Source organism: Hyla sarda, chromosome 7 (assembly GCF_029499605.1).
Source record: "Hyla sarda isolate aHylSar1 chromosome 7, aHylSar1.hap1, whole genome shotgun sequence".
NCBI classification, from domain to species: Eukaryota; Metazoa; Chordata; class Amphibia; order Anura; family Hylidae; genus Hyla; species Hyla sarda.
The window spans coordinates 231,218,153-231,242,555 of record NC_079195.1 but is presented as its reverse complement, the minus strand read 5'-3'; the positions used below and the strand labels follow the sequence as shown (position 1 = coordinate 231,242,555).

At 39.6% G+C, this 24,403-nt stretch overlaps 2 long non-coding RNA genes across 2 annotated transcripts in view; one reads left to right on the top strand and one right to left on the bottom strand.

The window, feature by feature from the left end:
- LOC130283479 (uncharacterized) overlaps positions 1-24,403 on the bottom strand; it is an 83,013-nt gene that overhangs the window by 19,368 nt on the left and 39,242 nt on the right. The window lies entirely within an intron of this gene.
- LOC130283480 (uncharacterized) lies at positions 4,429-23,732 on the top strand. Its single transcript, XR_008846711.1, has 3 exons — positions 4,429-4,786; positions 22,331-22,446; positions 23,570-23,732. It is a non-coding gene; the product is annotated as an uncharacterized LOC130283480 (long non-coding RNA).

Genomic DNA, 24,403 nt, shown 5'->3' with positions numbered 1-24,403 from the left:
GTGTATGCTGAAGAAATAATATTTCCAATTGAAGACTAAAATGATGACATCACAACGTCTTGTTTGTGTATTACAGGGTATCCATACGTTTGCGTAACATGATTACCGCTTCATAATAATCCTACGGTGTAGCAATCCCAAGACACACCCCCCACGCAATTTATTCTCTAAGTTACATAATTATATTTTCCTCTTCGGTGCTTAGTCTCCTTGAAAAAAAGACAAGTTAACGTTTTACCGAAAAATGAAAAAAAAAAGAAAAGGGAAGAAAAAAATCCAATAAACCATTCGCTTGTTGGAAGCATCAATCTACAAAGCGAAACCTGTCTTTTCAATTGAGATATCAATCCGATCATCCGGTCGCTTTATCTGAAAATAACACATCTGCCGTTTTAAGTTTGTGACAAGCTTTAGTTAAATCACTGCAACGACGAATGCGCCAAAGATTTTTCTTTTTTTTTTTTACTCAATTTTTTTTTTCTCTTAACAAGATCTGCAGATCTTAGAAGAAGCAGCAGAAAAAGTTACGGTGATATTTTATCATGTCCCCCTTTTTCCTCCCCTCTCATCTACATTCAGATTTTGTTATTCGTCGGCGGCTGCATTTTCCAATCTTGTGTCAAAATTGAACTCGGGATTGAATAGAGTGAATTTGCAGCAGGCGTTAATGCACTGCTATGTAACCCAGTATGATAACACAAAGAAGCTCTGACAAGCAGAATAGCAATTGTTCATTTAGTTCCTGCTAATCCTGGAGAAATGTCACGTTTTGCATAAAAACTGCTTTTCATAAACCTGCGTTACAAACTTCCAGTGGTTACGTGGGAGTGGCAGACTGAGCATATGTGGTCCCTGGGTTTTCAAAGAGACCCCTCCAAACAATTATTTTCTCCAAATTACTTTTATTCTTGTGTTTTAACGCTGGTCGAGCATTAAAAAAAAAAAAAAAAAAAAAAAGATTTTCTTGTAATATCCGAACCGCAAGTGAAAGGAGAAGAAAGGCGCTTTACTATTCTGGCAGAAGCTTTTATGACATTAATTTCCAGGGTCGAGTTTGAACCCTATGACGTTGGTCTCCTCCGGTGCGGACTACAGATGAATGATCCATTATTAGGCCCACTTCACTGCGACATGCTGTTCTCTTGTTAGGCATGCTTAAAGGGGAACTCTGCTGGAAAGCATTTTTTTTATTTTTAAATCAACTGGTGCTAGAAAGCTAACCACATTTGTAAATAACTTCTATTTAAAAATCGTAATCCTTCCAGTACTTATCAGCTGCTGTATGCTCCACAGGAAGTTTTATTCTTTTTTAATTTATTTTCTGTCTGACCACAGTGCTCTCTGTTGACACCTCTGGCCATTTTAGGAACTATCCAGAGCAGGAGAGGTTTGCTATGGGGATTTGCTCCTACTCTGGACAGTTCCTAAAATGGACAGAGGTGTCAGCAGAGAACACTGTGGTCAGACTGGAAAGACAGATCATTTGATTTGAAAATAATAATAATAATTTCTAGCGGAGTACCCCTTTAAAAGGCAATTCCAGACATGGTTGCTTTTCATGATGGCATCATCTGAACAAAAACAAAAAAAAGAGGATGAGAGCCAAAAAATAGGCAACTGCTCTGGAGACCATATTGCGAGCAGGGTTGTCACTCGTCTAGCGATTCACACCAGCCTTGACACATAAAATTCTTAATTGACACATTTTGTAATGGAAAAAAACATTTTGTAATGGAAAAAAAAATGTTGCTGGATCCCAGTTTTGCAGTCTTTTCCAACCAGTGTGCCTCCAACTGTTGCAAAACTGTGTGACTCCAGCTGTTGGCTGTCCGGGCATGCTGGGAGTTGTAGTTTTGCAACAGCTGGAGGCCCACTGGTAAAGAAAACACTGGTCTACCAGTTCTAAAATTGTGTCACGTTACCAGTAGCATTTTACATTAGTATAGTCAATATCTAATGGAAATCTCTGACTTAAAGTTTCCCTGCACTGTAATCAACTTTTTAGTATAATCTAGCCTACATATATGTGCAATATGTAGAATTATATAACTTGTTAGCTGTCAATAGAGCACTGGTGGGGACGATATAATACTTACTAGAGCTTCAAGCAGCTCCCATGCCTCTCTTCTGTCACTCTCCTTCTGCCCTCACAATTCTCCATAGATTTTTAAGAGAAGCTGTAAGCTGATTCCTGGGAGAACTGATATGTCTGGAAGCAGTTCTTCAGTGTGAATGATGAGTGTGACAGAAAAGAGGCCTGATAAGTAAAGAAACAGGCATATTTCTCTGATAAGATATATTACTAATGTATAATACTTATATATTACTAAGTTTCTTACACCTGCTTATACTAATGATTTAGGCAAAGTCTGTTCAAAGCATTTAACTTTTTTGATTGCTTCCAACCTGGGCTTGTTACCTCTACCCCAGTGGTTCTCAACCTGGGGTACAAGTACCCCCAGGGGTACTAAGCAGTTCTCCAGGGGGTACTTGAAAAAAAAAATCAGTAATGACAGCCACTGGCTACTGGTCTGGACCACTTTGAAAATAATGGTAGGCTGACGTCACTGCACCTAGGAGCGGAGAAGGATAGCAAAGGGGAAGCGCGGGCACTGGGCGGCTGTGGGCAGTAACTACCATCAGCTTTGTTTCTCCACTGCCCCTGCAGACCTGGGATCTACTGCTATGAGCCATAACAATAGGTCCCCAGACAAGAGGAGCAGTGGAGCAATAAAGCAGGACAGTATGGCGGCCTACAACTATATATATGGCGGCAGTTTGGGGGCCTACAGCTATATTAGGGGGCAAAGAGGGGGCCTAACAACTTTATGGTGACGAACAGCGGGTACTATTATTGTGTGTGACAATAAACATGGGGAGTCTGTAAATAGGTGGGTATTGTACTGCAGAAAGGAGCCTAAAATGTTTGTTTGGCTGGTTCTGTGGAGACGTCTTGTATGGGAGAAATCTTCATGGTGGTCTAGGCCAGATAGTGAAGAAAAGAAAACAACTCCGGTTAGAGAAGACGTCACCTGTAAATCGGGGGACTGGGGAGAGGAACAGGGGGCCTGTTATAGAGGAAAGTAAAGCATATGAATTATACTAAGGTTGGGAACCACTGCTATACCTGCTCCCCCTTCCTTTACTGACCAGAATAATTTAAGTGTATTTTATTTTTTTGTATATGCAAATTTAAAAGCTATAAAGTGTCTTCTCAATCAATAAAAACAAAATTAGCTCTTTGTTTCCGAGATACATTAGGCATTATTTTTATTTTAATTAATTTTGTTTGTTTTGTTGTCATATCACGGAGAAAGGTAAAAGAATCCTAATAAAAAAAATAAGATTATATATATATGTGTGTGTGTGTGTGTGTGTGAATTCAGGTAGAAAAAAAAAAATATATATATGCTTTATTTATTTTTTTATTTAGCACAAAGTGATGATTTATTTAAATTGAGTCACCTTGAGTCAGTTAGTTCTGTTTTTAAAATTATTTCTTATATATATATATATTTTTGTTTTGTATCAATTTTGGCTTTTGTTTTATATATATATACTTTTTTATTTTACATATAATGCCCCCATAAAGTGATAAAATACCTAGACATTCTCACACTAAAGATATTTTTCATATATTAACCCCAATTACAGGGACAATATAGCACCTGGCCTGTAATGCTCATCTGGGCATCCATCACACTGCGGTCAGGCTTCGCTATTTAGAGCTCCAACAAAACAATGGGAGTTTAGCAGAGAAAAAAAATTGTGCAGACTACCAGATCCCCGACGGACCCCATTCAAGTCAAGCTGGGATCCGTCTGTGCTCCGACCTGTTTTGGGGCCATTCGGTGCAAAAAAAAAAGAATGAAGCACAATGGCAATGTGCCAACATGTGTTGATTACATGATTGACAGGCCGGGAAGCAGGAAGTCTTATGGTTCAAACCATCATTCAACTAACACCAGATGGGATCCACTGGATCACGTTGGTTTTTATTGTGCAAAGGATCTGTTTGAACACTGTAATGGAGCGCCCTTGGATGGAGCTGAATTGTGGTGTAAACTTAACCTAAGCTGTATACAAAATGCTCATTGAGAGCTGTGTATACAACAAATGGGAAGGCGGGAACAGTAATACATGGTAATACACCATCCCTGCTTCCTCTGTGGAGAGCCCGGCCGTCACCAACAGGCATCTCTCTGCTCTTACAGCGGCTCGATCCATGTACTGCAACAATGCTCCGCAAAGATATGTTGGACCATCCATGTAGAGTTTATGGCCACCCACCCTAATGCTACTACTCTACCGGCGGTTGGCTAGAAGGGCAATAAATCTATAAACACAGAAGTCTGATGATTGGCGCACCATGGGGGAGTTTATTTTTTAAAGCAACCAGATTCCCAATGACATTTTTCCAATGCAGGTTAGAGAATAGTAAATATGATCTGGTCACTACAGAGAGTAACACCAGGGTATATCAAGAATGTCGGGTGTAAACCAGTGATTCCCAGCTATTTTTGACGGAACTTCTGGAAACCATTCATTCAGCTCAACCTTCTATGACACATCAGTTGCTCCTATTACTCTGGCAGCACAGCCCCATTACAGACACAACAGACTCTCATGCCCCCTCCTATACTGCTATATGAGATAATGTTTGGCCAAATACATCACTATGAACATTGTGCGATCAAAGATAATGAGAGTAGAGAGAAAGCATTAAATGAATTCTATGCCAAGCATCTCTGAATGGGCCGTACATCAGATTTCTGGCTGTATTTCTGTAAGTAAACAAACCCATAATTCTGGATGAATATGACAGACCCCTCATAGCCTCCAGTCACCGCATGATGTCATAGTGACAGAAACACCAATATGCTGAAAAAACGTATAGAGAAATATAATGGCTGTGAAGACGGATGCATGGAGACAAGGAAGATAACATAAGGGGGAGTATAGCAAATGTTTATCAGTGTAGGTGAAGATATGTCATGTATATAAGAACCAGCAGCTCTAGAACCCATACTGTACCAGAGACTATAGAAAAGAATCCATAGAACCCATACTGTACCAGAGACAATAAAGAATCCATAGAACCCATACTGTCCCATAGACTATACAGAAGAATCTATAGAAGCCATAATGTACTAGAGGATATAGAAACGAATCTATAGAACCCATACTGTACTAGATACTCTAAAAAAAAAATCTATAGAACCCATACTGTACCATAGACTATAGAGAAGAATCCATAGAACCCATACTGTACCAGAGACTATAGAAAAGAATCCATAGAACCCATACTGTACCAGAGACTATACAGAAGAATCTATAGAAGCCATAATGTACTAGAGGATATAGAAACAAATCTATAGAACCCATACTGTACTAGATACTCTAAAAAAAAATCTATAGAACCCATACTGTACCATAGACTATAGAGAAGAATCTATAGAAGCCATATTCTAATAGAGAATATAGGAAGAAGCTGTAGAAACCATGATATGCCAAAGATTATAGAGAAGAATCTAGAAAACCCATACTGTAATAGAGACTATAGAGAATCCATGGAAGCCATACTGTACTAGAGACTAAAGAAAAGGATCTATAGAACCCATACTGTTCTGTAAACTATAGCAAATAATCTAGAAAAAATACTAGAGACTGTAAAGAAGAATCTATAGGGACCATACTACACTAGAGACTATAAAGAATAATCTATAGGGACCATACTGCACTAGAGACTATAAACAAGAATCTATAGGGACCATACTGCACTAGAGTCTGTAAAGAAGAATATATATGGACCATACTTCACTAGAGACTATAAAGAAGAATCCATAGTGACCATACTGCACTAGAGACTATAAAGAAGAATCTATAGTGACCATACTGCACTAGAGACTATAAAAAAAGAATCCATAGGGACCATACTGCACTAGAGACTATAGCAAAGAAGCTGTGGAAACCATAATATACCAGAAACTATAAGAAAGAAGCTCTAGAACCCATACTGTACCAGGGACTACTGAGAAGAACATATAACCCATAATGTACTACAAACTATAGAGAATAAGCTGTAGAAACCATAATATACCAGAGACTATAGAGAAGAATCTAGAAAACCCATACTGTACTATAGACTATAGGGAAGAAGCTGTAGAAACTATATTGTACTAGAGACTATAGGGAAGAATTTAAGGAAATCAGACTGTACTAGAGATTATAGAGAATAATCTAAAGAAACCATTCTGTGCTAGAGACTATAGAAAAGAATATAGAAACCATACTGTACTAGCGACCATAGAGATCATAATGTACTAGAGATCATAGAGATGAAAAACCAGGGGTCAAGTCCTGGGAAAAAAAGTGTGGGAACTCTTCCACTCAAGAGCTGGTCCTACATATTGCTGCAGGACTTGAGACCTGATAAAATAGACTATAGAAAATGATCTACATACCATACTGTGCTGGAGACTATAGAGAAGAATCTATAGAAACCATACTGTACTAGAGAGCTGTAGAAACCATAATATACCAGAGATTATAAAGAATCAAGAAACCCCATACTGTACTGGAGACTATAGAGAATCTGTGGAAACCATACTGTAATAGAGACTATAGAGAATCTGTGGAAACCATACTGTAATAGAGACTATAGAGAATCTGTGGAAACCATACTGTAATAGAGACTATAGACAATCTGTGGAAACCATACTGTAATAGAGACTATAGACAATCTGTGGAAACCATACTGTAATAGAGACTATAGAGAATCTATGGAAGCCATACTGTAATAGAAAATATAGACAAGGAGAAGCGCTCCTAGTGTGATAACGTAATATATAAAAATTGAAATGAATTGAAATGCAATAGTGCTCACCGAGTATAGTTGTACTACAGCCAAGTACAACTATGGTGTAAACATGGAATAACCCTCAACAGGCGAAGATCGGCAGCCGCTCCTGGCACCACAGGTGAAGCACTCAGACGGATCCCTCCAAGGAACAGCACAGGATAAAAGCGGCGCACAAAACTTCAAAGGTAAAATGATTATTTACCCGGCATGCAACGCGTTTCGCTGGACAACCAGCTTCATCAGGCATGTTAGGGGTAGGAACACATAAGGTATTTATGCATAGTTATTAACCCATACATTGCTGGTGTGACAGCAATGGTTTTCGCCACTCGTCAGTACAGATCACCCTGCTCTGTACTGACGAGTGGCAAAAACCACGAAACAGCTGTCACACCAGCAATGTATGGGTTAATAACTATGTATAAATACCTTATGTGTTCCTACCCCTAACATGCCTGATGAAGCTGGTTGTCCAGCGAAACGCGTTGCATGCCGGGTAAATAAATCATTTTACCTTTGAAGTTTTGTGTGCTGCTTTTATCCTGTGCTGTTCCTTGGAGGGATCCATCTGAGTGCTTATACTGTAATAGAGACTATAGAGAATCTGTGGAAACCATACTGTAATAGAGACTATAGAGAATCTGTGGAAACCATACTGTAATAGAGACTATAGACAATCTGTGGAAGCCATACTGTACTAGAGACTATAGAGAATCTGTGGAAGCCATACTGTACTAGAGACTATAGAGAATCTGTGGAAGCCATACTGTACTAGAGACCATAGAAAATAATCTATAAAAGCCATACTGTCCTAAAGACTATAGAAAATAATCTAGAAATCATACTGTAATAGAGACTATAGATATTCTGTCATTACCATGGGTGGACAGGGAGAGTGAGCCCTAAGCTGTCCCTAATAACCCTCTCCCTAAACGGTGGATCAACAGCCACGGTGTCGGACCCTACATGAGCTAAAGTGCAGTGGGCGTAAAAACAAATAATAATGTACATAGTCGGACACAGGCCAGAAACATAACGGGAAAACTACCAAACAAGCATATATACAAGACAGAATATATTCAGGCAAACAGGGCAATATCTAGACAAACAGTTAAAAAATCGGAATCCAGATAAACGGCAGATATGAATAAATGAACAAGGTATGGAATGAGTATATAGCAGAAACCAGAAAATGCAGGGGATAAACAGAAGAACTGAATGTGAAACACTAAACTAATCAGGAACATAGAACACTGTTCACACTGGACTCAGATAACTAACATAAACAGATTAAGTTCAGAGGACACAGATCAGTATATAAGCACAGAGGACACTATAGAACAATAGTAAACTACAGAGGAAACACTAGATCAGTGATCATGTACTCTATGATCAGTGCATGTACAAAAAACTCCAAAGATCAGAAATCATGAACTTTCTAGACGCAACACTCCATACATGGAGGGACATTAATACTAAAGCCAAATAAACTACTACCCAGAAGGGCACACTCCACCGTGTGTTCAGGATACTGGCCTAGTAGGAAATGGGGTACGGTACAAACAAGACTCACAGTGTGAACATGGACTAAGAAACAAGGCTAAAGCAGAATGGACATACAATATCCTAAGAAACATGGTTAAAAACTCAGAAATATTACAATATAAATACAAGGTGTATGATTAAGAAACCAGAGTGCAGCAAGGCTAGGGTTTAAATAGCCACACCCGAGTTGCAATTGGCTCAGAGCATTTACTATTCCCCAGCCAGGGAGAATAGCAAACTGCTCAGACAAAAACTAGTGTCTATAGAATCTATAGAAACCATACTGTACTAGTGACGATAGAGAAGAATCTATAGAAACCATACTGTACTAGAGACTATAGAGAATCTATAGAAGCCATACTGTACTGGAGACTATAGAGAAGATCCTATAGACGCTAGTGCTTGGCGGTATACCAGTTCATACCGAATACCAAAATTTTTTTCCTGCATGATATGAATTTTTCCGATACCGCAATACCAGTTGGGCCCCTATCCCCCTCGAATTAATGAATTATCAGCCGCAGAGCGCTGTCCCCACATCGGAGAACTAATCATATGTGACCCGCGGGTGCTGTTCTGCTTCTCTTCTCCCCCCAATTAATTATCAGCCCAGCACTGCGCTGTCCCCACATCAGGGAACTAATCATATGTGACCCGCAAGTGCTGCTTCTCTCCCCCGCCCCCAAATAATTATTAGCCGCTGCGCTGTACTGTACTGTACTATCCTAAACTTTCACTTACCTTCCTACGTTCCCTTGTTGCTCCGGCACTGGCCTCATGGTCCTCTTGCTGCTTCCTGAGGATGGGAACGTCACAGAGCCGTCAGCTTATCACCGGCCGCAGGGATGTCCAGCCTCGGCCGGTGATAGGCTGAGCCCACTGTCATGTAAGGGGCCGGCTTCTTACATGACAGTGCGCTCAGCCTATTACTGGCCGAGGTGGGATATCGCTGCGGCCGGTGATAAGCTGGTGGCTCTGTGACGTTCCCATCCCCAGGAAGCAGCAAGAGGATCGTGAGGCCAGTACCGGAGCAACGGGGGAACGTAGGAAGGAGAGTGAAAGTTTATTTTTGCAGCCTGGGCACAGGATAGTACAGTACAGCGCAGCGGCTGATAATTATTTAGGGGGCGGAGAGCAACAGCGCTCATGGGTCACATATGATTAGTTCCATGATGTGGGGACAGCACAGCGCTGGGCTGATAAACTGTAGGGGGGGGAGAGAAGCAGCGCCAACGGGTCACATGATTGGGGGGGGGTTGAAAATACTGTTAAATACCGTGGAACCACCATAACTTACAAAAATACCATGATACACATTTTTGGTCATACCGCCCAGCTCTAATAGACACCATAATGTACTAAAGGTTATAGAGAATCTATAGAAACCATATTATACTAGAGACTATAGAAAATGATCTAGAAACCATACTGTACTAGAGACTATAGAGAATAATCTATAGAAGCTATACTGTACTAGAGACTATAGAGAATAATCTATAGAAGCTATACTGTACTAGAGACTATAGAGAATAATCTATAGAAGCTATACTGTACTAGAGACTATAGAGACGAATCTATAGAAGCCATACTGTACTAGAAACTGTAGAGAATCTATAGAAGCCATACTGGACTGGAGACTATAGAGAAGAATCTATAGAAACCCTACAGTACTATGAACTATAGGGAATATTCTATAGAACCCATAGAGTACTAAAGACTATAGAGAATAACGGGTCACAGTGCCAACTGGTCACATGATTGGGGGGAGGGGGGTTGAAAATACTGTTAAATACCGTGGAACCACCATAACTTACAAAAATACCATGATACACATTTTTGGTCATACCGCCCAGCTCTAATAGACACCATAATGTACTAAAGGTTATAGAGAATCTATAGAAACCATACTATAATAGAGACTATAGAAAATGATCTAGAAACCATACTGTACTAGAGACTATAGAGAATAATCTATAGAAGCTATACTGTACTAGAGACTATAGAGAATAATCTATAGAAGCCATACTGTACTAGAGACTATAGAGAAGAATCTATAGAAGCCATACTGTACTGGAGACTATAGAGAAGAATCTATAGAAACCATATAGTACTATGGACTATAGGGAATAATCTATAGAACCCATACTGTACTAGAGACTATAGGGAATAATCTATAGAACCCATACTGTACTAGAGACTATAGGGAATAATCTATAGAAGCCATACTGTACTAGAGACTATAGGGAATAATCTATAGAAGCCATACTGTACTAGAGACTACAGGGAATAATCTATAGAAGCCATACTGTACTAGAGACTACAGGGAATAATCTATAGAAGCCATACTGTACTAGAGACTACAGGGAATAATCTATAGAAGCCATACTGTACTAGAGACTATAGGGAATAATCTATAGAAGCCATACTGTATTAGAGACTATAGGGAATAATCTATAGAAGCCATACTGTACTAGAGACTATAGGGAATAATCTATAGAAGCCATACTGTACTAGATACTATAGGTAATAATCTATAGAAGCCATACTGTACTAGAGACTATAAGGAATAATCTATAGAAGCCATACTGTACTAGAGACTATAGGGAATAATCTATAGAAGCCATACTGTACTAGAGACTATAGGGAATAATCTATAGAAGCCATACTGTACTAGAGACTATAGGGAATAATCTATAGAAGCCATACTGTACTAGAGACTACAGGGAATAATATATAGAAGCCATACTGTAATAGAGACTATAGGGAATAATCTATAGAAGCCATACTGCACTAGATACTATAGGGAATAATCTATAGAAGCCATACTGTACTAGATACTATAGGGAATAATATATAGAAGCCATACTGTACTAGAGACTATAGGTAATCTATAGAAGCCATACTGTACTAGAGACTATAGGTAATCTATAGAAGCCATACTGTACTAGAGACTACAGGGAATAATCTATAGAAGCCATACTGTACTAGAGACTACAGGGAATAATCTATAGAAGCCATACTGTACTAGAGACTACAGGGAATAATCTATAGAAGCCATACTGTACTAGAGACTACAGGGAATAATCTATAGAAGCCATGCTGTACTAGAGACTACAGGGAATAATCTATAGAAGCCATACTGTACTAGAGACTATAGGGAATAATCTATAGAAGCCATACTGTACTAGAGACTATAGGGAATAATCTATAGAAGCCATACTGAACTAGAGACTACAGGGAATAATCTATAGAAACCATACTGTACTAGAGACTACAGGGAATAATCTATAGAAGCCATACTGTACTAGATACTATAGGGAATAATCTATAGAAGCCATACTGTACTAGATACTATAGGGAATAATCTATAGAAGCCATACTGTACTAGATACTATAGGGAATAATCTATAGAAGCCATACTGTACTAGATACTATAGGGAATAATCTATAGAAGGTATACTGTACTGGATACTATAGAGAATAATCTATAGAAGGTATACTGTACTAGATACTATAGGGAATAATCTATAGAAGCCATACTGTACTAGATACTATAGGGAATATTCTGTAGAAGCCATACTGTACTAGAGACTATAGGGAATAATCTATAGAAGCCATACTGTACTAGATACTATAGGGAATAATCTATAGAAGCCATACTGTACTAGATACTATAAGGAATAATCTATAGAAGACATACTGTACTAGATACTATAGGGAATAATCTATAGAACCCATACTGTACTAGAGAATATAGAGAATAATCTATAGAACCCATACTGTACTAGAGAATATAGAGAAAAAGCTGTAGACACTTTACTACACCAGAGATTATAGGAATTATAGAAAAAAGCCTCTACAATATGCATAAACACTGACAAATATACACAGGAGATATAACTTTTTATTTTCTTTTTCCTGCAGTTTTCCATTTCTACATGAAATGGATGTATATCAGTAATAATTGCTGGCAGGAAACTCTTTCTTTAAAGAGAGTAGAATTTCGGTATAACTATAAATGCCTCTATAGTACTCCCAGTAATATAATAGGTCCTGTTTACTGTCAGCAGGTTTCCTACACTATTTTATTTGCTTTGTACACAAAAACATTCTACAAAAGAAATTTTAAAAATACAAGACGCCATTGTTCTCCCAGGCTGAGAGATATGTGTGGAACATTCTGCTCTCTCCCACACAGGCAGTCAATTCCCGGGCACAGACACACTGGAGAGTGACTGCCTGCAGTGAGGCCTCACAGGTACTGACAGCGCCTCCTGGTGGCAGGTAGATGACACAGCAATGTCCAGAACTTTGGCTATTCCTGGTACTGCAACCATATGCTTAGCCCAAATCCCCTAAAATCCAAAATGCATTATTCTGAAATTGACTAAAGAATATCTACTCAGCGGTGTGCAGTTCCCCCTAGTTTCCAATGAAGATTGTACGTGGTTCAGACTACACCAAAAGCTTCAAATATTTTCCAATGTTAAAAGAGTACTGCAGACTTAGTCACTTATGCCTTATCCGCAGGATCGCGGGGGGTCCAATCGCTTGGACCCCCCGTATGGGGGCCAGGCATTCGGATCGTACGGGGCCCCAGCATTCCCGCGACTCTGAGTGGCTAATGCACATGTTGTAATTCTCACTGAGGTCAATGACACGCCCCCCCCCCCCCCCCCCCCCCATTCAGCTCTTTGGGAGCGGCGGGGATGCATCTTCGCCTCTCCCATAGAGATACATGGAGGGGGCGTGTCGGCCGTGGCAGGACACCCCCCCTCGCCGTGATCAGACTCTCATTCCCTATCCTGTGAATAGGGGATAAGTGTCTTTGGCTGCACAGTGCTCTCTGCTGACACCTCTGTCCATGTCAGGAACTGTGCAGAGCATGAGGGGTTTGTTATGGAGATTTGCTTGTACTCTGGACTGTTCCTGACATGGACAGAGGTGTCAGCAGAGAGCACTGTGGTCAGACAGAAGAGAAATTCAAAAAGAAAATAACTTCAATAACTTCCTGTGGAGCATACAGCAGCTGATAAGTATTGGAAGGATTAAGATTTTTAAAAAGAAATTATTTACAAATCTGTTTAACTTTCTGGCCCCAGCTGATTAAAAAAACAAATTTAAATGTTTCCACCAGTGTACCCCTTTAAACAGGTACTATAGGTAGTTTAAATGTCATAATTAAGTCATATGTTAATAATTCATACATTAATTATATTTTTTTTTAATAATATAGTATAAATTACTTTAAACCAAAATGTAATGTGACAATAACAAGATTCTGATAATTTTATGTTTTTGTCATTGTATTACCTTTCTATTTGCTTTGCAGTAAAGTTTTAGTTTATATTATTGTTGTATTTTATGTTATTTATTATATTATTTTAGGTTGCACTTTCTGTATATGTATGTATATATATATATATATATATATATATATATATATATATATATATATAATGATACCTGATATCTGTAATATTTGCAGTCTTTTATTAAATAAAAATATTTGCAAATATATATATATATATATATATATATATATATAACAATGTTATATTAATTTTTGAAAAACAACATAAAAATTTACACAAAAGAGGATAAGATAATGCAGTGGACTCAAACTGTGGCCCTGCAGATGTTGCCGAAGGGTATAACCACCTTATACAACCATAACGTGAGTCCACAGAGTTTTAATGGGGTCAATGAACTTGGGTCTTAGGACCAATTTACGCCTATAATGCATTTAGAGAATATCCTGTAGATATGCCACAAATGCGTAAGGCAGGGACACCCAATGTAAGCTTTATTTTAATGGACACTGTCAGATCCAAAAACCGATGACAATTAAAGGGGTATTCCAGGGAAAAACTTTTTTTTTACATATCAACTGGCTCCAGAAAGTTAAACAGATTTGTAAATTACTTCTATTAAAAAATCTTAATCCTTTCAGTACTTATGAGCTTCTGAAGTTAAGGTTGTTCTTTTCTGTCTAAATCCTCTCTGATGACACCTGTCTCGGGAAACTCCTAGTTTAGAAGCAAATCCCCATAGTAAACCTCTTCTAAACTGGGCGTTTCCCGAGACAGGTGTCATCAGAGAGGATTTAGACAGAAAAGAACAACCTTAACTTCAGAAGCTCATAAGTACTGAAAGGATTAAGATTTTTTAATAGAAGTAATTTACAAATCTGTAACTTTCTGGAGCCAGTTGATATATATAAAACGTTTTTTTCCTGGAATACCCCTTTAAAGACCTTTTGTAATATGGTTGTTTAAACAATTTTGACTATTTAGTAAAGAAAATGGCTCCTGAAATTCCCACCACTAGGGGTCCCCATACCTACTGGGACACTAACCAGTCCTGCAGCAGCATCAGCTTGTCCATGAGTCATGGACAAGAAATGACAAGAGATGACTCATGGACAAGGCTACATGAACAGGAACACCCATAACCTCCCACCACCCCAAGGAGGGACATGCCCCCTTCCTCCACACACCAATTACCTCCAACCACCACAAGGGAGGGACACGCCCCCTTCCTCCACACACCAATTACCTCCCACCACCACAAGGGAGGGACACGACCCCTTCCCCTGAGACGATTTCTAACACTGTGAGCTAATGAAAATAGGTATTTTTATAATAAATATAAGTTATAGAGGCAGAAAAATTTGATATACATGGTCAGGATTAGGTACTGATCATGGGATCTGAAAGGTACCCTTTAACCCCTTAACAACCTGTGCCATGTATATACGGCGCGGCCATGCGGCAGGTCTATGAAGCGAGCTCAGGAGAAGAGCAACCAGTACTCGTGGCTAATGCCAGATGCCAGCGATCGGGCCGATGCCCGGCATTAACCCTTTAGATGCAGCGATCAAAGTTGACTGAGGCATCTATAATGCCGAAAATACACTCCCGGCAGCTCAGTGGAGCTGATCAGGATCATTGCAGGGAAATCGCAGAACACCGATAACACTGATCAATGCTATGCTATGGCATAGCATTGCACAGTATAGGCAATCTAATGAGTGCATGTAATAGTCCCCTATGTGGACTAAAAAATTGAGTTAAAAAATTGTAAATAAATGTGATTTAACCCCTTCCCTAATAAAAGTTTTAATTACCCCCTTTTCCCAAAGGAGAACTGGGGCGTAAACTTTTTAAAGGGGTACTCCGGTGGAAACCTTTTTTTTTTTTTTTTTTTTTTTTTAAATCAACTGGTGCCAGAAAGTTAAACAGATTTGTAAATTACTTCTATTAAAAAATCTTAATCCTTCCAGTACTTATTAGCTGCTGAATACTACAGAGGAAATTATTTTCTTTTTGGAACACAGAGCTCTCTGCTGACCTCATGACCACAGTGCTCTCTGCTGACATCTCTGTCCATTTTAGGAACTGTCCAGAGCAGCATATGTTTTCTATGGGGATTTCTCCTACTCTGGACAGTTCTTAAAATGGACAGAGGTGTAAGCAGAGAGCACTGTGGCCATGATGTCAGCAGAGAGCTCCATGTTCAAAAAAAGAATAGAATTTCCTCTGTAGTATTCAGTAGATAATAAGTACTGAAAATATTAGGATTTTTAAATAGAAGTAATTTACAAATCTGTTTAACTTTCTGGCACCAGTTGATAAAAAAAAAAAAATTAAATAAAAAGTTTTCCACCAGAGTACCCCTTTTAGTCCCCCTGTGCCCAGCTGCAAAAACATAAAAAATTAACTTTAACTTACCTTCCTACGTTCCCCTGTTGCGGAGATCTCGGCCTCCCGTTCCTCCGATGCTGCTGGCTTCTTAGGCCGGTGATAGGCTGAGCAAACTGTCATGTAAGGAGCCCATGAAGCAGGGAGAAGGTGGGGCCCAGGCTCGTTACATGACGTTATCACCGACCGAGGTGGGACATCGCTGTGGCCGGCGATACGCTGCCTGCACTGTGATGTTTCGAGCCTAAGAAGCCAGCAGCATTCGAGGAACGGGACGCCGATATCTCCGCAACGGAGGAACGTGAGAAGGTGAGTGTTCAAGTTTATGTTTTTGCAGCCCGGACACATACATAAATATGTAAACAAAAACATAAACATAAACATATGTGATATCGCTGAGTATGTAAATGTCAGAACTAAAAAATGTATTGTTAATTAAACCACACGGTTAATGGTGTACACGTAAAAAAAAAAAAATACCAAAGTCCAAAATTGCATATTTTTGGTCACTTTGTACACCCTAAAAAAATTTATAAAAAGTGATCCAAAAGTCCCATCAAAACAAAAATGTTACCAGTAAAAACTACAGATCACGACCCCAGTTAAAATAAGTTTTTTCTTTCAATTTAGCCCTAGATTTTGTGGTAAAATGATTGATGCCATTACAAAGTACAATTACTGGCACAAAAATAAAGCCCTCTTATGGGTCTGTAGGTGGAGAATTGAAAGTGTTATGATTTTTAAAAGTTGAGGTGGAAAAAACAAAAGTGCAAATGAAAAAAAGCTGTGTCCTTAAGGGGTTAAAGAACTGTACGGCCCAGATGATTCCCTTTGTTGCAATTTGTTGTTAAATGTTTCATGTGATAAAAGCAGCTGTAAGCCTTATTAGGGATCAGAAATGAATTTAAAAAAAAACTAAAAAAGGAGCTGTTCCATTATTATTTAAATGATGACAAGTTCCCCAAATTCTTGCAGATCACAAGCAGAAAGCAATTACTCACAAAATAACATTTTCCCCTGAAGGAGCTACAAATAGCAAAAATGTAACAAAATTCATAGCGTACATTTTAATAGGTAGATATTTGATGTCAGAATTGACAGGGACCTTTCTATGTGCACGAGTCTTCCTGCGGCAAAGCCGACCACGAACGCCATAATGAAGGACTGGACTTACCGGGAGCGAGTTAAAGCGATTATAGTCTGATTATACAGGTAGTTGTGTCCAGGAAAAGACAGCACATCAAAGTCCTGCAAAGAAGCTAAAAGGTTTAAACATTGGTTTAGCTAAGCAAAGGTCAGTCTCGTATGGCGTTCTGCCCGGGAAACATTGGACAGCCGCCCAAATACTCCGCAATATTGACTGTGCGACTCTAGACATAAACAGATGACCTGCAGTCTCAGAACTACATAACTTTAATCCAGGCAGAAAGAAAACCCAAAACTTCATAGGCTTCATTCACACATTAAATAAAAAAGGGCAATATTTAAAGGCGCTGCGGCCGGCGGCACTGACGTCAGAGTGCCAGTTAGCCCGGCCAGCGCCAGTTAGCACCTCATTAGCATATACCAAAAATAGAAGATTACAGCTGAACGGCGCGGCGTATCCGGGCACGGTGAGCATCAAACTGATCAGCGTCCCCCACACTACCAGCCAGTACCGCTGGTTCGTGTGGGGGGGAGAAAGCTGACAGTTTTCCTTTAAAGGGGTACTCCGGTGGAAAACAATTTTTTTAATTTTAAAATTAACTGGTGCCAAAAAGTTAAACAGATTTGTAAATTACTTCTATTTAAAAATCTTAAACCTTCCAGTACTTATCAGCTACTGTATGCTCCACAGGAAGTTCTTTTCTTTTTACATTTCTTTCCAGTCTGACCACAGTGCTCTCTGCTGACACCTCTGTCCATGTCAGGAACTGTCCAGAGCAGGAGCAAATCCCCATAGCAAACCTCTCCTGCTCTGGACAGTTCCTGACATGGACAGAGATGTCAGCAGAGAGCACTGTGCTCAGACTGGAAAGAACTACACAACTTCCTCTGGAGCATACAGCAACTGGCGCAACCAGTTGTCCGTTGTAATGCCACCACTCATTTTACCATAAAATGTATGGCGCAACCAAAAAATACTATTTGTGTGGGGAAATTAAAAAGAAAACTGCAATTTTGCTAATTTTGGAAGGTTTAGTTTTCATGCCGTACAATTTACGGTAAAAATGACGTGTGTTCTTTATTCTGTGGGTCAATATGATTAAAATGATACCCATTATAACATACCTTTCTATTATTGTTGCGCTTAAAAAAAATTGCAAACTCTTTCACCAAATTAGAACGTTTTTTTGACAACCTACAACTTTTTAATTTTTCCGTATAAGAAGCAGTATGATGGCTCATTTTTTGCGCCATGATCTGTACTTTTTATTGATACCACATTTGTGTATATAAAACTTTTACTAATTTTTTAATACTTTTTTTTTAAAATAAAATGTGAAAAAAAAGCAGCAATTTTGGACTTTTTTTTTTTTTTACATTCACGCTGTTCCCCGTACGGGATCATTAACATTATATTTTAATAGTTCGGACATTTACTCACGCAGTAATACCAAATATGTTAATTAACCCATTAACGACCACGGACATAAATGTACGTCCTGGTTTGTCGGTACTTCGCACACCAGGACGTACATTTACATCCTGTGTATGACCGCGAGTATCATACACGGCAGGTTCCGGTTGCTATCAGCAGCCGTGGAACCGCCGGTAATGTCCGCCCTTAACCCCTCAGATGCCGTGATCAGTACAGATCACGGCATCTGCGGCAATGAGCATGTTAAAATAGATGATCGGATCACCCGCAGCGCTGCCGCAGCGATCTGATTATCTGTAAGGCAGACGGAGGTCCCCTCACCTGCCTCCGTCCGTCTCCTGCTCTGGTCTGAGATTGAGCAGAACAGAGCAGAAGATAGCCAATAACACTGATCGGTGCTATGTCCTATGCATAGCACTGAACAGTATTAGCAATCAAATGATTGCTATAGATAGTCCCCTATGGGGACATAAAAAGTGTAAAAATGAAAACTGTCAGTTTTTCCCATTTTACCCCCAAAAAGCCAAATTTTTTTTATAAACATATTTGGTATGGCCACGTGAGTAAATGTCTGAACTATCAAAATATAATGTCAATGATTCCATATGGTGAACGGCGTAAACGTAAAATATAAAAAAAAAGTCCCAAAATGCAGCTTTTTTGTAAAATTTCATTCCCAAAAAAATTTATACAAAATTATCTAAAAGTTTTATATATGCAAATATGGTATTGATAAAAAGTAAAAATGACGGTGCAAAAAATGAGCCCCATACCGCCCTATATACGAAAAAATGAAAAAGTTATAGGTGGTCAAAATAGGGCTATTGTAGATAACTGATTTTGTACAAAAAGTTTTAGATTTTTTTTAAGCGGTACAAAAATATATAAAAATCTAGCCATGGGTATCACTTTAATCATATTGACCCACAGAATAAAGAACACATGTCATTTTTACCGTAAAGTGTACAGTGTGAAAACAAAACTCTTCAAAATTAGCAAAATTGTGGTTTTCATTAAAATTCTCTCACTAAAAAAACATTTTTTGTGTTCACACCTACATTTTATGGTAAATGAGAGGTTTTGTTACAAAGCACAGTTGGTCACGCAAAAAACAAGCCCTTATATGGGTCTGTAGATGGAAATATAAAAGAGTTATGGATTTTAAAAGGCGAGGAGGAAAAAACGAAAACGCAAAAATAAAATTGTCCTGGTCCTTAAAGTTAAAATGGGCATGGTCCTTAAGGGGTTGATTTATATATATATTTTTTTACACTTTTTGGGGGTAAAATGGGAAAAAGGGACATTTTCCATTTTTATTGAGGGAGGGAATTTTTCACATTTGTTTAACTTTTTTTTTTACTTCTTTTTTTACACTTTATTAGTCCCCATAGGGGATTATTCATAGCAATCAGTTGATTGCTAATACTGTTCAGTGCTATGCATAGAGCATAGCACTGATCAGTGTTATTGGCAATCTTCTGCTCTGGTCTGCTCGATCTCAGACCAGAGCAGAAGAAGCCGGGAAGGCGGAGGAAGGCAGGTGAGAGGACCTCTGGTCGACATGTCAGCCGATCTGATCCCCGCGGTCATGCCGCGGGCGATCAGATCAGCATAAAATGTAGCCGCGCTTCTGCAGATGCCGTGATCTTTATTGATCACGGCATCTGAGGGGTTAATGGCAGACATCTGCGCGATCGCAGATGTCAGCCATTACCGGCTGGGTCCCTGGCTACTATCAGCAGCCGGGACCTGCCGCACATGACCCAAGCATTGCTCTGATGCTCGTGGTCATGTAAAGGCGTAAATGTACGTCCTGGAGCGCGAAATACAGCGGCACCAGGACGTACATTTATGTCCTTGGTCGTTAAGGGGTTAAAAGGGGTCGACTTTAATAATATCTCTGATACAAAAATAATAATAATAATCTAAAAGATCCCGAGATCTCAGATACTAGTAATGTATTCTTCTTTCTTTTGTACTACTTTAATACAAAGGCTATAAATTAATGTTACTTTTAAATAACAAGAAAATTACGCAGATGTTGGGACATCGGATGACAAGGCGGATGATTGTCTCGGAGCTGATAATACAGCCGTGCGTCATGTTACCTTCCTCCATATCTGCAGAGGAGATTAATTTATATACAGGAATAAAGGCAGTCATGTCCCTCATAGGAGGAGAATATACGTAACTCCACAGGATCCAACAGGAAGAGATAATTGCAATGATCACGGTAGTCTACATATCGAGGGGTTTAGAATGTATCTCCGCGGTAGTCTACACATCAAGGGGTTCAGAATGTATCTCCGCGGTGGTCTACACATCAAGGGGTTGAGAATGTATCTCCATGGTGGTCTACACATCAAGGGGTTCAGAATGTATCTCCATGGTGGTCTACACATCAAGGTGTTCAGAACGTATCTCCATGGTGTTCTACACAACAAGGGGTTCAGAATGTATCTCCACGGTGGTCTACACATCAAGGGGTTCAGAATGTATCTCCACAGTTGTCTACGCAACAAGGGTTTAGAATGTATCTCCGTGGTGGTCTACAAAACAAAGAGTTCAGAATTTATCTCCACGGTTGTCTACACAACAAGGGTTAAGAATGTATCTCCGCGGTGGTCTACATATCAAGGGGTTCAGAATGTATCTCCACGGTGGTCTACATATCAAGGGGTTCAGAATGTATCTCCACGGTGGTCTACATAACAAGGGTTCAGAATGTATCTCCACGGTGGTCTATACAACAAGGGTTCAGAATGTATCTCCACGGTGGTCTACACAACAAGGGTTCAGAATGTATCTCCACGGTGGTCTACACATCATGGGGTTCAGAATGTATTTCCACGGTGGTCTACACATAAAGGGGTTCAGAATGTATCTCCATGGTGGTCTACACATAGAGGGGTTTAGAATGTATCTCCATGGTGGTCTACACATCAAGGGGTTCAGAATGCATCCCCACGGTGAGCTACACATCGAGGGATTTAGAATTCATCTACATGGTGGTCGACACAACAAGGGGTTCAGAATGTATCTACATGGTGGTCTACACATCATGGGGTTCAGAATGTATCTCCATGGTGGTCTACACATTGAGGGGTTCATAATCTATGAAATCATCCAACAGGTTCTTTATTAGGGGTCAGTGATTGGTAACATTCCCCTATATATCTTCATATGTCTGTTTAAAGAAAATTACTTGTATTTCCCATGTAATACAAATTCGGGAACATCTTTTTTGGAGGGTTGCAACGTGCTGTACTTTTATTTGTCCTGTGTGAATAAACTGACAACTGGACATTACCATTCCAGTTCCTGCAAAGTATGACAGTGTCCAATCAGAGCTCACAGTTTCAGCATACACACTATGGACAAGGGGAATGGTAATACCCACTAAATGTATGTTCTAGAAAAATGGAACTCCAGTACGATTGAAGAAGCCCTTCACTATTTCTTTTTTTGTGTTTTATAGCACAGGCTATTATAAGAGAACAATGTAGAGGCTCTTGTGTATGCCTTGTGCTTACCTGTTTTAGCTGATGAGGCAGGCATCCATATTTTAACCATATTGATTTATATTTCCACACTGAAATGATTTTATCATGCTGCCTACATTTCCCGTGACGCCTCTAGCTTTGCAGAGAAAAGTGGTGCAGTTTACCTAATAAGATCACCTTGCAATCTACAATCTACCCTCACAAACAGCAGCAGCATGGAGGACATTAGAGAGAAGTACTGAGCAGCGTAAGGTGAGATATATAATTTACTACAAACTTCTCTCCCTGTATGTGTGTGTTTGTCTCTCTCTCTGCCTGTCTCTTTCAAGCCACTCCCCATCCCCCCCCCCTCCTCCAAAGACTTTTACAGCGCAGTTGTAACCTCATCCTTAAGGAGATCCTGATCCTTCAGGAGGATGATCCATCTTTAGATGGACATGAACAGATTTACAAAGTAAACGATTAGTTCAAGAGAAAGAGATAGCATTATACGTTTTCTTACATTAGTTTGTACGGTAAATTTATTCACAGTTTGTGGATATAGGTCACTTAAATTCCCAGTAAAGCTTCAATGAAATTAGATCTTCCAAAGATTCCAAGTCACAAAATCCACAGGTATAGGGCAGTATAGGACAAATGAAACCACACCCGCATGAAATGGACAATGGCTGCACAATTGTGTTGGCAAAAGTGGCTCCACTTACAAAATTGTCTAGCAATTGCAATGCAATGGTAATATTGTGAGACTCGCTATTTCACATGTTTTTTTCTTAAATATAGTCACATGGCAGAATTTCCTCTCATCCGCCCCATTTCGCTTCCGTTTGTGTGGATTTTGTGCTGAATTGGTGCGGAATTGTTGTGGCATCCATGCGGAAATTCGGCAGTGTGAATGGGAGTGTGGACTCCAATAGAAGTGTAATGGGTTTTCGTTGGAGGAGGAATTACGCTTGAGGAAATTCTGCTGTGTGAATAGACCCTTAGACAACACACATTGTAACATGTAACCGATTTTACCATATGCTGACACGAGTGCAACTATACCCACAATACACCAGTACCACACACACCAGAAATGCTTGTCAAAGTATGAAACGCTTGGTAACACATTGCATTAACAAATTACAGTTCTGGTCTGCACAAAGCTGAACCATCAACAATGCAAATAAATGACACAATGAACATGGATGAAAACGCTTACATGGATTTCCTTCACTTCATTATTCTATTAACTGTCTGTGGGGACTTATGAGAATCAAATCATACGCGGATGATATACTGGTGTTCAAAGTCCTGGAAATGTATGTCCTACCACTGTATAACTGTATCTAATCCATACTAACATCATAAGACACTTTGTATCCTCTCTGAATAGACTACAAAAACTCACAATGGCCGAGAATAAATAAAGTCTAGTGAAGGACAATGAGGAGCAAAGAACGTTCTGTGAAATCCATTTATTTCCAACAAGATCAGAGAAAACCCAGTAATAATATAAGTTCCAAGTTCAAAAGACCAGGCAGCTCTGTGCTCTACATATCTCCATTATGAAGGCCATCACTCCCTCGTGTACACTATACAAAGGTACTTTAACTAAACTCAACACAGAAAGCACCAAAGCCTCTGCTACACGTAGAATTCACATATAATATGGACATCGAGTATAACAGTGTAAGAGAATGAGTTGTCAGTAATGCATAAAGCTGTTCTTTGTATCTGCTCTCCACTCTGGTATAGGATATAAATGTATGAACCCTGAAAATGGTTAAAAGTAATGTAAAAAGTAGTCTGACCCCCGTAATCAGCTACTTATTCCTTATCCTATGGATAGGGCATAAGTAAATTTTTGCTGGAGATCTCCTTTAACACCGGAGTAAGAACCACCATTCTTAAAGGGGTACTCCGGCGCTTAGACATCTTATCCCCTATCCAAAGGATAGGGGATAAGATGCCTGAACAAAGGGGTCCCGCTGCTGGGGACCCCTGTGATCTTGCACGCCGCACCCCGTTAAAATCAGTCCCCGGAGCGTGTTAGCGCCGGAACTAATTACTGTCGATCACGGGGCCGGAGATCACGCTCCGCCCCCCCCCCCCCCCCCCCCCCCTCAATGCAAGCCTAAAGGCCAACACGCCCCCTCCCATAGATATGAATAGAGGGGGACATGAATAAAGGGGTACTCCGCTGGACATATATATTTTTTTTTAAATC